Source organism: Chelonoidis abingdonii, chromosome 8 (genome assembly GCF_003597395.2).
Source record: "Chelonoidis abingdonii isolate Lonesome George chromosome 8, CheloAbing_2.0, whole genome shotgun sequence".
NCBI classification, from domain to species: Eukaryota; Metazoa; Chordata; order Testudines; family Testudinidae; genus Chelonoidis; species Chelonoidis abingdonii.
In genome coordinates this window covers 64,752,287-64,763,151 of record NC_133776.1, presented here as the reverse complement: position 1 = coordinate 64,763,151, position 10,865 = coordinate 64,752,287, and the positions used below count along the sequence as shown (strand labels likewise).

General features: G+C 40.8%; 1 protein-coding gene across 3 annotated transcripts in view; it reads right to left on the bottom strand.

The window, feature by feature from the left end:
• LOC116829119 (H(+)/Cl(-) exchange transporter 5) overlaps positions 1 to 10,865 on the bottom strand; it is a 102,833-nt gene that overhangs the window by 61,808 nt on the left and 30,160 nt on the right. Inside the window, exon 1 of one of the 3 annotated variants that reach the window (XM_032787749.2) lies at positions 4,945 to 5,408. The exons of the other annotated variants lie outside the window; for them this stretch is intronic. The gene's annotated coding sequence lies outside the window, so the exon portion shown is untranslated. Of the gene's footprint in view, positions 1 to 4,944; positions 5,409 to 10,865 lie in introns of those variants that run through there. 3 annotated transcript variants of the gene reach the window in all.

The window sequence follows — 10,865 nt, the reverse complement described above, 5'->3', positions numbered from 1 at the left end:
AACAACAGAAATCAAGATACACCGCTACCTCAATATAACGCCACCCGATATAACACAAATTTGGATATAACGTGATAAAGCAGCGCTCCGGGGGCGGGGGGGCTGTCCGGTGGATCAAAGCAAGTTCAGTATAACATGGTTTCACCTATAACACAGTAAAATTTTTTGGCTCCCAAGGACAGCGTTATATCAAGTAGGGGCAGCTCCAGGCACCAGCACGCCAAGCGCATGCCTGTGGCGGCAAGCCATGGGGGATGCTCTGCCGGTTGCCACGAGGGCGGCAGGCAGGTTGCCTTCGGCGGCATGCCTGCGGAGGGTCCACTAGTCCCATGGCTTTGGCAGACCTCCCATAGGCGTGCCGCCGAATCTACGGGACCAGGGACCTCCCGCAGACAAGCCGCCAAAGGCAGCCTGCCTGCCGTGCTTGGAGCGGCAAAATACCTAGAGCTGCCCCTGATATCAAGGTAGAGGTGTATTATGAACATGCACCTAACTCAAGAAACTACAGCCACCCAGTGCTTTACATAACATCAAAATTCAATATTGAATTCCCCTAAAATCATGAGTTCAAATCCTGAAGTAGGTGGGGTTAAAACCCACATACAGTCATGTAGGGGGATTTAAAAGGCAATGTATGAAGTACACAACAGACCAGAGAAGGATTTTAAGAAGTCTGGCAAGCAGTCACGTCAGAAAGGTTTTTAATCCAGGCTACAGAGCTGGTATACAGAAAAAAAAATATATATTTTTTTCAAACAGCCAAACGTCTGAACTAGCTCTAGAATTTCTGTATTGCCCATAATCATTTACAGAATCCTAAACCCTTCACTTCACCTTAATCAGACAGCTCAGTAGCAGAAGTTAATACATCATGTATTTCATTTTCAAAGTTCTGGCTAGGGTAACAAGGAACATTTGCACTGTAACTCAGAAGCCACACATGGTGGCTGAACATTCCCAAGCAAAGAGGAGTTAAACCACTACTGTTATCAGTGGGTGAAAGATAGCAGGTTCCTTAGCCTGGTGTTTCCAGATGGGCAAGACAGCAAAGAAATTCATTTGCCACTAATTTTCCTAAATAAACTCTGTCTTCACCTTCCTAGATAGTAATCTTTTTCTAAAAGGAGAATAATGTAACATGTTGCTCATTAGCCCCTCTAACACGAAAAACAGACGTTGGGCTTTTCTTCTCTCAAGTGTTTGGATTTACAACACTGGATTCTTTCTTCCATTGTGAATCCTTCATGCTGCTCCAACTGCATAAAGGTGTTGTAAGCCCAGCAGAAATGGCACAAAGAAGTACATGCTAGAAGGCGATTCCCCTTGCAAATGCTGGCAGAGTGGCACTACTGCACCCTTTGCTGAGTTCGCCTGTCCCTGCGGCCTGTCTGCCATATGACCAGATGCGCAGCTCAGCCTTGTTTTAGGAAAAACAGCACTTCCAAACAGCACAAATTATGCTCTGCAAAAGCATTTCCTACTGCTAAGGAAAACAATCCTGGCATTGCAAAATAAGATGGCAAACAACTTCTCTCAGAAAAATATCCCTAAAATCACAGTACACTGGTTAGCCTTTAAACTGTGTTTAAATTTTAAACACATTAAACTGATGCAGAGTACAAGAAAAAAGAAAATACTATGGGTACATTTGCTTTAGCTGAACACAATGTTCAGTACAGCCAGTAAGCAGCTGTACTCTAACCCTAACCTAATGCACAGAGTGCCTTTATAGTCATAGCCCTCTGAACGCCCACAGATGGAACAACTTCCAGTATTTTATATAACGTGCATACAGGAGGTTGGCTATAAGTTTTATTTTATCCATGTAACTGAAACTGACTTGTTGAGGATTTGTGAGCCATTGTGTGTTCTCTTTGGCCAAAAGATTTACAAGACACTAAAATAAAGTTTAATATTAATCAAGTGGAATCCTCTCGCGGCACAGTGTTTACTTAATATATCCAAAAAGTATTTCTGATTTCCACCAGATATGGAACTCTATTTCCTGACTGAAACTGATCCGCACTGTTGTTCTTCAAGAGCTGACATGTTTCAAGCCAGTAGAGGCTGCATACAAGTGATAAGCGAAGCGATCCCTATATGTATGCCCCTTATCTCTTAGGTACAAGACATTAAGAGCCTCAATTAGGATGATATAAATGCGACTAACTTTATTTAAAAAAAATACATGAATTTCATGCTGGACTAATAGCCCTCTGAAAGCTGAAGTTCAAGTATTCAAAGAAAAGGAACAGCACAGACTGGAGTGTAGATGATCCGACACAGTAATCTCTGCCAGTGAGATTCATCTCTGATCTGCAGGAACCACTTCTGGGGGGGGAGAATATTGCAGTCTGAACAGGTCTCTAATAAGTCTGCTGGCAAGGGGACAACTCTAATGATGGTTGTATTATATGGCTATCTAGCCACCATAAAGTGGACTACAAAATATCAACTTGCTTCAAACAGGCAATTTCACAGCTGATAGAGAAATGGCTGTCACAACCACCCTGGGAGACAGACTAATAACCTTGAGGTCAAAGACTCATTCTCCTAACTATCCAGGTCCCCATTTAATGAAATTTTCATTACTTGTACATATGTTCTTTGGAGAAGTAGTATTTTTAACTTCTGTTAAGTGTCTTATAAGTATGAAAAATGAGTATCCCAAATGGTTGAAAAACTGTTCTCAGAATAAAGTTATCAGTGGTTCACAATCAAGCTGGAAAGGAATATGGAGAGGGATCCTGCAGGGATCAGCCCTGGGTCCAGTTCTGTTCAATATCTTCATCAATGATTTAGACAATGGCATAAAAAAAATATATTTAAGTTTGCAGAGAATACCAAGCTGGAAGGAGTTGCAAGTGCTTTATAGGATAGGATTAAAATTGAAAATGATCTGGACAAACTGGAGAAATGGTCTGATGTAAATAGGTGAAATTCAATAAAGGACAAATGCAAAGTACTCCACTTAGGAAAGAAAAATAAATTGCACGCACACAAAATGGGAAATGACTGTGCAAGAAGTACTGCGGAAAGTAATCTGAGGGTTAAAGTAGATCACAAGCTAAATACTGTATAAGTCAACAGCATCACATTGTTGCAAAAAAAGCAATCATTATTCTGGGATGCATTAGCAGGAGTGTTGTAAGCAAGACAAGATGCACTGCTAAGGTCTGAACTGGAGTAGTGTGTCCAGCTCTGGGTGTCATATTTTAGAAAAGATGTGGAGAAAGTCCAGAGGAAGCAACAGAAATGATTAACGGTCTAGAAAACATGCCCTATGAGGGAAGTTTTAAAAAATTGGGTTTGTTTAGTCTGGAGAAGACAAGACTTGGGGGGGGGGGGGGAAACAGTTTTCACGTAAAAAGTTGTTTGTTACAAGGAGAAGGGTGAAAAATTGTTCTCCTTAATCTTTGAGGATAAGGCAAGAAGCAATGGGCTTAAACTGAAGCAAGGGAGGTTTAAGTTGGACAGTAGGAAAAACTTCCTAACTTTCAAGGTGGTTAAGCACTCAAACAAATTGCCTAGAGAGGTTGTGCCCTCTGTCACTGGAAGATTTTAAGAACAGTTTAGGCAAACACCTTTCAGGAATGGTCTAGTTATTACATAGTCCTTCCTTGAAGTGCAGGGGACTGGATTAAAAGACTTACTGATGTCCCGTCTAGTCCTACACTTCTATGACTCTATCCCAAGTTTCTAGCCATCAAATGTAATCTCAATGTTTACTGAAAGCCTTGTGCTTCCCGAACACAAAGCAACTCGCCCTGTGTCTCAGGATGAAATCAAAAGGCCAGATGCCTCCAAGAGCAGACATGTATGTTTCTATGTTCCACCACATAAACCAAAATTGCTATTGTTCAACAATTCTGTCTGAAATTCATACTGGGTAATTTCTGCTAATTAAATATACCTCCCAGAACATTATACTAGAAAAAGTACACTCCTTGTTCTTCTGATAGCTCTGAGAATAGCTTTGAGAGGACTGGTACTGATCTTTCAACCAAAGTCTGCAGCCTATGGATTGCTCCTCTTTTCCATCATTCTTGTTATTTAGAATTTTAGCTGCCGAACATTAATCCCTTCATCCACAAGAACTTACTCGTACCTTTTGAACAGGTATTGAACTTATGCTATAAGAGACTTGGATATGAACTTTCCTGTCTTTAGATGTGTACATGTGGCTCCTAGCTGAATTGCTCCCATTCACTGACACTGCATAAGAAAAAGCTTCCTGATAGTCCAATAATAAATGCTGCGCAACAGCCACTGTGCATGCTGTATGGAAGCAAGCGGCTGACTTAATATTTACTATAAAATACAACTGAACGCTTCTTTCAGGGATGAATCTTGAAGTCCCCAGTTACAGAAAATACAGCAGTAAGTTGTTGAAACTAACAACCATGCTTGTTTTTTGCCTTATTTTGAGAGACTGGTCCCTCAGCAGGTGAGCAGTAAGGCTATGTCTACACTGCAAAAGACACCTGCAGCTGACCCGTGCCAACTGATGCAGGCTTGGGCTAAGGGGCTGTTTAATTATGGTGTAGATATTTGGGCTTGGGCTGCAGCCCAAGCTCTGGGACTCTCTCCCCTCGCAGGGCCCCAGAGCTCATGCTGAAGCCCAAACTTGAACTTCTACACTACAATTAAACAGCCTCTTAGCCTGAGTCAGATGGCAGGGGCCAGCTGTGCGTCTTTAATTGCAGTGTAGACATACCCTAAGTTTCCAAACTAAGACTCCTGGGTCCTCCTGTGCACAAAAGAAGTGTGCCACATGCTTCGTCCCTACATAATGACCTTGTGACCATACATGAATGAGAGCAGCTCTTCCTTGCCCCCTCCACAAATCCATACACCCCACAGCTCCTTTATGGCATAAGGTAGAAAATCAATGGAAGAGATACAACTTGTCTTTCCCTCATGCCCCATGGTGGGCATACATACCAAGAGATTGCTGGCCTAGCCAAGGGAAGCCATCTTCCTAGAGACTCTCCAATCAGCCTCTTCCACTTCTTTCAGCCACAAGATGCCATTTTCTCCATATCAGTCAACCACAGTGCTGAAGCACTGGATTAAAAACCCCAGCAGATCCGCCCTTCGGGTGGCTGGAAGTGACTCAGAAAATAGGAACCCTAATAACAAGGCTAGACTGAGTACTGCCCAAGAGGAATTTGCACTTCCAGAATGATGTTCTAGTCCTTGTGTGTCTCCACCATGATGTTAACCAGGCCCCTTTGAGTACTTTTAAGTCAGAAAACAATTCCCAGGGCTCCCAGTCTCTTTCTCCTTCCCATTTCATACTTAGTCATGTGCCAAGCGCTAAAATAAATTTGTTTCCCATCCCTACTCAACTGTTTTACTCTAACTGCCATCTCATTCTGAGGGCTGCTACTCCTTTTCTTTCCTTATCCGAATCCCAACGGAGCTGTTTGGTAGGAGTGAGGGAAGTAGCTGCCAATTCAAACTCACACCAGTCAATCCACTTCTGTCAAGCCAACCTTAAAGGGCCAATGCTCTAAACAAAGGAGTATGTTGAAACAGATCTGTTGACTATGAACATTTCAAATGCAGCTCCCAAACACATTTTGTTCATCTAATAGAAGGTTTGGCTTTGGCTCCGGCTCCAGAGCTAGTACACAGAAATTATACCAGAGAAGAAAAAAGTCTTTCAAGAGAACTGAACAATTCTAATCCTGATAGCTGCTTTGATGAGACATTCTTCTGGTGGGGAAAGAAGTGATAGTTTACCACCAGCGGATCTCTTCACTTGAAAATCCAGATAATTAGAGAGACAATACTTTTCTTATAGTCCAAGACAATTCAAATGCAAGTTTCCAAACCAACCATCCATCAGAGCACCTGACAAGCAATTCTTGATTTCCCCCCTCTCCCCGGTTCATCCCTGAATCCTGTATTCTGCTCTTGCTCCCTCATATCAAAGCTCACACCACAAATAGTTAGAATTACTTTGAAAACCTATGCAAACACTAAGAAGGAAAATATCAACAGTACAGAAATCTGTTCTAACTGCAAATAGTTAGAAAAATTTACAATACAATCATTGGATTGTTGTGCCAATACTTACAGTACCAGGCCTGTAGCCAGCAGAGCAAAGATTTATAGCAACACATTCACACTGCTACTTACACTTGTGCTGTGGTTTCAAACATAAAATTTTTATTTTCAGAGCTGAAAACTTACTCATTACAAAAGGACCCCAAAGAATAAGCTAGTTCATCAAAATAAGTTATTTTTGGACTCTTTTGTATAACAGGAGGAAAACACACACGTTAGAGTTTCAGATCCTTATATGCAACCTTAATTTAGATATTGCCTTTGATTTAAAAAATGAAATTTGACAAAGAAGCAATGACCCACCACAAAATTAAAAGGTATATAAAAAGCACTAAAATAAATTAGCCATACCTGTGATCACAGCAACCTGATAGCTCTACATAGTTGTCACTGTTTATGATACATTCTGCCCTTGGCTCAGTTTGGGAAACAAAACTAGACTAGTATCAGAGGGGTAGCCGTGTTAGTCTGGATTTGTAAAAGCAGCAAAGAGTCCTGTGGCACCTTATAGACTAACAGATCTATTGGAGCATGAGCTTTCATAGGTGAAAACCCACTTCGTCGGATGCATCCGACGAAGTGGGTGTTCACCCACAAAAGCTCATGCTCCAAAACTATACTAGTCACTTGTATTGGGGCCAATCCAAAGCCTATATAACTCAATGGGAGCTGGCATAAGTGGGCGCTGGATCAGCGCCTTTCTGTTTATAGTCAGATTCACTCCCTGGTTCTGAATTGGATGAAGCTGTTCTATGTATATTGGCAACAGTGCCAAGGGGAATGACAACAGGAAAAAGATGGATTTCTTCGAATTCAGTGACAGTTTTTAAAAAAATTCTTAGAGCACCCTAAATTGCTCCTAAACTACTTCATAATCCCTTTACTTGATATATAGTTAACTCTTCCCAAACCACTAATCAATTAAATCCTGTGCATACAGGTTGCAGCAAGCAGTAACCAGAGAACAGTGCCTCACTGTAACTTAATTAATATTATCTAAATTAAAGCAGAGCACAAATATAATTCCAAGATACTGATCTAGTTGAGTGTCTCAAAATAATGTGGGTTACACCCTGCAGCACACAAACACTACCAGACTGGTTTTATAACAAGATTCAGACTAAGGGCTTTATGTACTGTATCACTGCCAAGGCAAACAAAAGCCTCTTAGCCTTAGGACTGAGACAAGTGCTCTCTTTTGCTACTACTCTGATCATTAGAACAGATCGCACAGCAAATTCTTGTGACAGGACAGACCCCAGAATTTCCCAGAAATAAGACTATTCTTTGTGAAGCTTATCTACCACCCTCACACATACACCTCCTCAGTCAAGAGGAACTGTACTACAAATCTTCTGGTGTAGCAAAAACATGAAGATACTGTATCCTACAGGGACAACATAGTATGAAACATTCTTAAAGGGACTCTGTCAACTTGAAATCTAGCCAGTTTCAAAATACAAGTTAAAGTCATTTCAAATACTAGACCTTCGTGGTTTTATAATCCCATTATCCCGCACTGGAAAGAGTTTCTCCCCTCCCCACCACTACTTTGCATACAGAGGAAATTGACTATACAGAGGAAACAGGGAAGGTTGCTGGACAGAAAGAAACTGAAATGAGAAATGTTACTTCTAATTATAGTACAGTATGGGCAAAAAAATCTGAAGTGATTTTTAAGACAAAACTATCCCTTTAATACATAAAATGTGTTGCAATGGATTCAGTTTAAGAATAACCCAATTGACCATGGAGGTTTAGTGGTTTGTTCAACACTGGCACCACACACATTTCTCTTCTATTGTATTTTAAGTTCATAGTTACAAAGGGCATTTAACCTACCACTCATTAGCCTCCCAGATTTTCCTGTTCTGGAAAGCAGAACCACCCCTTCATCTATCAGTGTAACAAGTCTGTCCATCACATCCCTTCTTTCCATTGGGAAATTAAGGTTGCTTACTTTCAAATTCAGATGAGTGAAATGGAGTTTGGTGGCCTCTTCTGATTGAGCTCTGTCAATGGGGGAAAAGGAAGCTCTCAGCCTGGGCTCAGATACTATGAAAACCTGACTGACAGTGCTCCTAATGGTGGTAAGTCAAGTCTGAAATGTGAGGCCACCAATCTACATCTCCAAGTGGCTTCAAGCATTGTCTTGCACTTTCCACAAGGCAGTTGATTTAGCAACTCTTGGGGCTGCCCAGAGTGGACAGACAGATAGTGGAGACAGTTACAAAAGGAAAGTATCAGTTGTGTAACCAAAATGAAGATAAAAAGTTCAATCAATTTTGTTTTGCACTTGAACAGGTTTAGTGCAAGTCATTACAAACTGTGGCACTTTAAAACATATGCACAGGTCACACTGCAAAGATTAACAGTAATTACACTAGAATACCCCAGGTCATGTTGAGATGTGGCTTTGTTCCATCAAGACAACATACCCCTCTGTGCTTTCCTGATCAATGCAACAAAGTGATACATGTGTATGCACAACTGCTGATCCCCATGGTTCTACAACATTTGAGACAGCTTTACCTCTATGTTGCTAATCTAATGTGCAAGATTTTAATTTTGTAGTATATAATAATCGGATACTTAAGCATGTGTACCATCCCAGGGACATTAATAAGTAGGACAAATTCTACTGCATATGTGATGGACAGTGATTTCTCTATTTGCATCCTAGTTTCAGCTCCTCTTGAATAATTCATCACTGCTTGTCACAGCCTTGTGCCATTCAGCCCGGGTAGCAACAAACTTGAGCAGAAGCAACCATCACCATGAGAGCTGTTTTCATACTCATTTGCGTTTAACAATGCTTGGCTTTGTTAACAAATACAATTATTTGTATTTTTCAATAAATCCCCTTTGCTTTATTAGGTATTTGTTACTCATTAAATATGACAGAAGACTGGATCTTTAGCAGCTACGTATCTTAGTGTCTTTTTTATTATTTTAATTTAACAAGTCACCATACCAATTCTCCAGGTGTAGTACAGAATAAAAACACACAGGGGGGAGGGGAGTAAGGTAGAATCCAAAATCTAACTGCCCTGCCAGGAATTTCCACGATTCATGTCACCCATATTGTTCAATGACTAAAAGAGGGTAATTAGAAGATACATTGAAGGGTCAAAACAGACCTTAAGCTACTTTGCAGGAGAGCACTCTAGTCTGGAGGACACAGGGAGAGGGAGAAGAGAAGAAGAGCAGTTGCCCCAAATCTGCTTCTCATAAAGAGTAGAGCCACTCCACAGCAACTACATCCACATTAAGGATGCAATTACGCCACTAAACCCTACACATCAGTGGTATCAAAAGCTGCTGACTGATCATTTTTACATCTATATAGACACTTAATTATTACTTGTATTAGCATAGTGCCTAGACCAGGGCCCCACATTTCTAGGCAACCAGACACTGATGGAAAAAAAAAAAAGTTGCAGTCTTGTACACAGGCCAAAAATGATTACTTAGAGTGGGTTGAGGAAATCTGAGGACTCTAAGAAGTGCGGGAGTTGCTCCACTGCACCTCTCTCAAAAACTGACATCCCCAACCCAATACACACCACATTACTGGACAATTTTTTTCATTTTTTTTTTTTTGTAATATATATACAACATGGGCCACACACACAACCAGTTTCCCAACAATGCACCTGGATGGTCAGCTGGAGTTTTCGCCTCAGTGATAAGACTATCAGTGTAGTAAGCTATCCAATGCCTTTAAGAAAAGTTCTGGCAGTTTTCCCAACCACAACTACTTGACGTGGGCTGCTTTTAATCCCCAGGTATGAGCACATTTAAACAAAAATCAAGTGGGAATTCATTTTCCAAGTGCTTAAAGAAAACAAATGACAGCAGAGAGAACAGAAAGGGTTGTTTTGATGGAAGAATGAGGGAAAAGGACAAATAAATATCAGAGCTTGGTAGTTCCTCTACAAATAGATCAAGAGGTGGTTATCTTATGGAGATCCTTTATCCGCTGACCACAGTTAAAATGCAACTCAAGATTCACCTGGAGCCCTACGGATTTTAGCAGGATCAGTTTTCACAAAAATTTATCACCAGGGACTAGAGTTGTTTCTATGAAAGAGGCATTTCAAAAAACTTGTTACTATCCTCTCGCGCATACTCCTACATTAAAGTTGTAATGAAAGCAAAGACATTGGCCGTTGTGTGAAATGTGCCATTATCTCATTCAGGATCTATAGTAAAACAGAAAGATTAGGAAAATTAAGGCAGCACTGTCACCAGAGTGTAGAGAATTTGGGACTAGGAGCCAGAACGCTAGAGTTCTATTCCTAGCTGTGAAAATGACTCCTTTTGTAGCTTTGGGCAATTCGTAATTTCTCCATCTCAGTTTCTCCACGGGTAAAATGGGAATAATGCTTATTGCTTCACACAAAAGTGCCGAGGATGAGTTGTTTTTTTAACTATGCACTGGTATTAAAGAGATCATCCTGACCACACTAAAATGAATTGTTTCACCAATTCAGATAGTCCATGTTAAATCAGAGTGCTTTCCAAACTCGTTTGCTATAGCTGCTCTCCCCCTCCAGGAACAGTGGAGGAGTTCTACACTGGGATAGGTTCTAACCACAAGCAAGGCTCTAATAGTAACAATTCTGACAATCAATGACATTTTGCAATATCTACCAGTAGTCTCTAGACACAGAAATAAAGCCAAAGTCATTGAGCTTCTGAGCCTGCCTCTCTAGAAGTGAATGGCTTAAAGGAACATTCAATTTAGTCACATTTTGTCTAAAATGTACCTATTATTCTTCAGATTA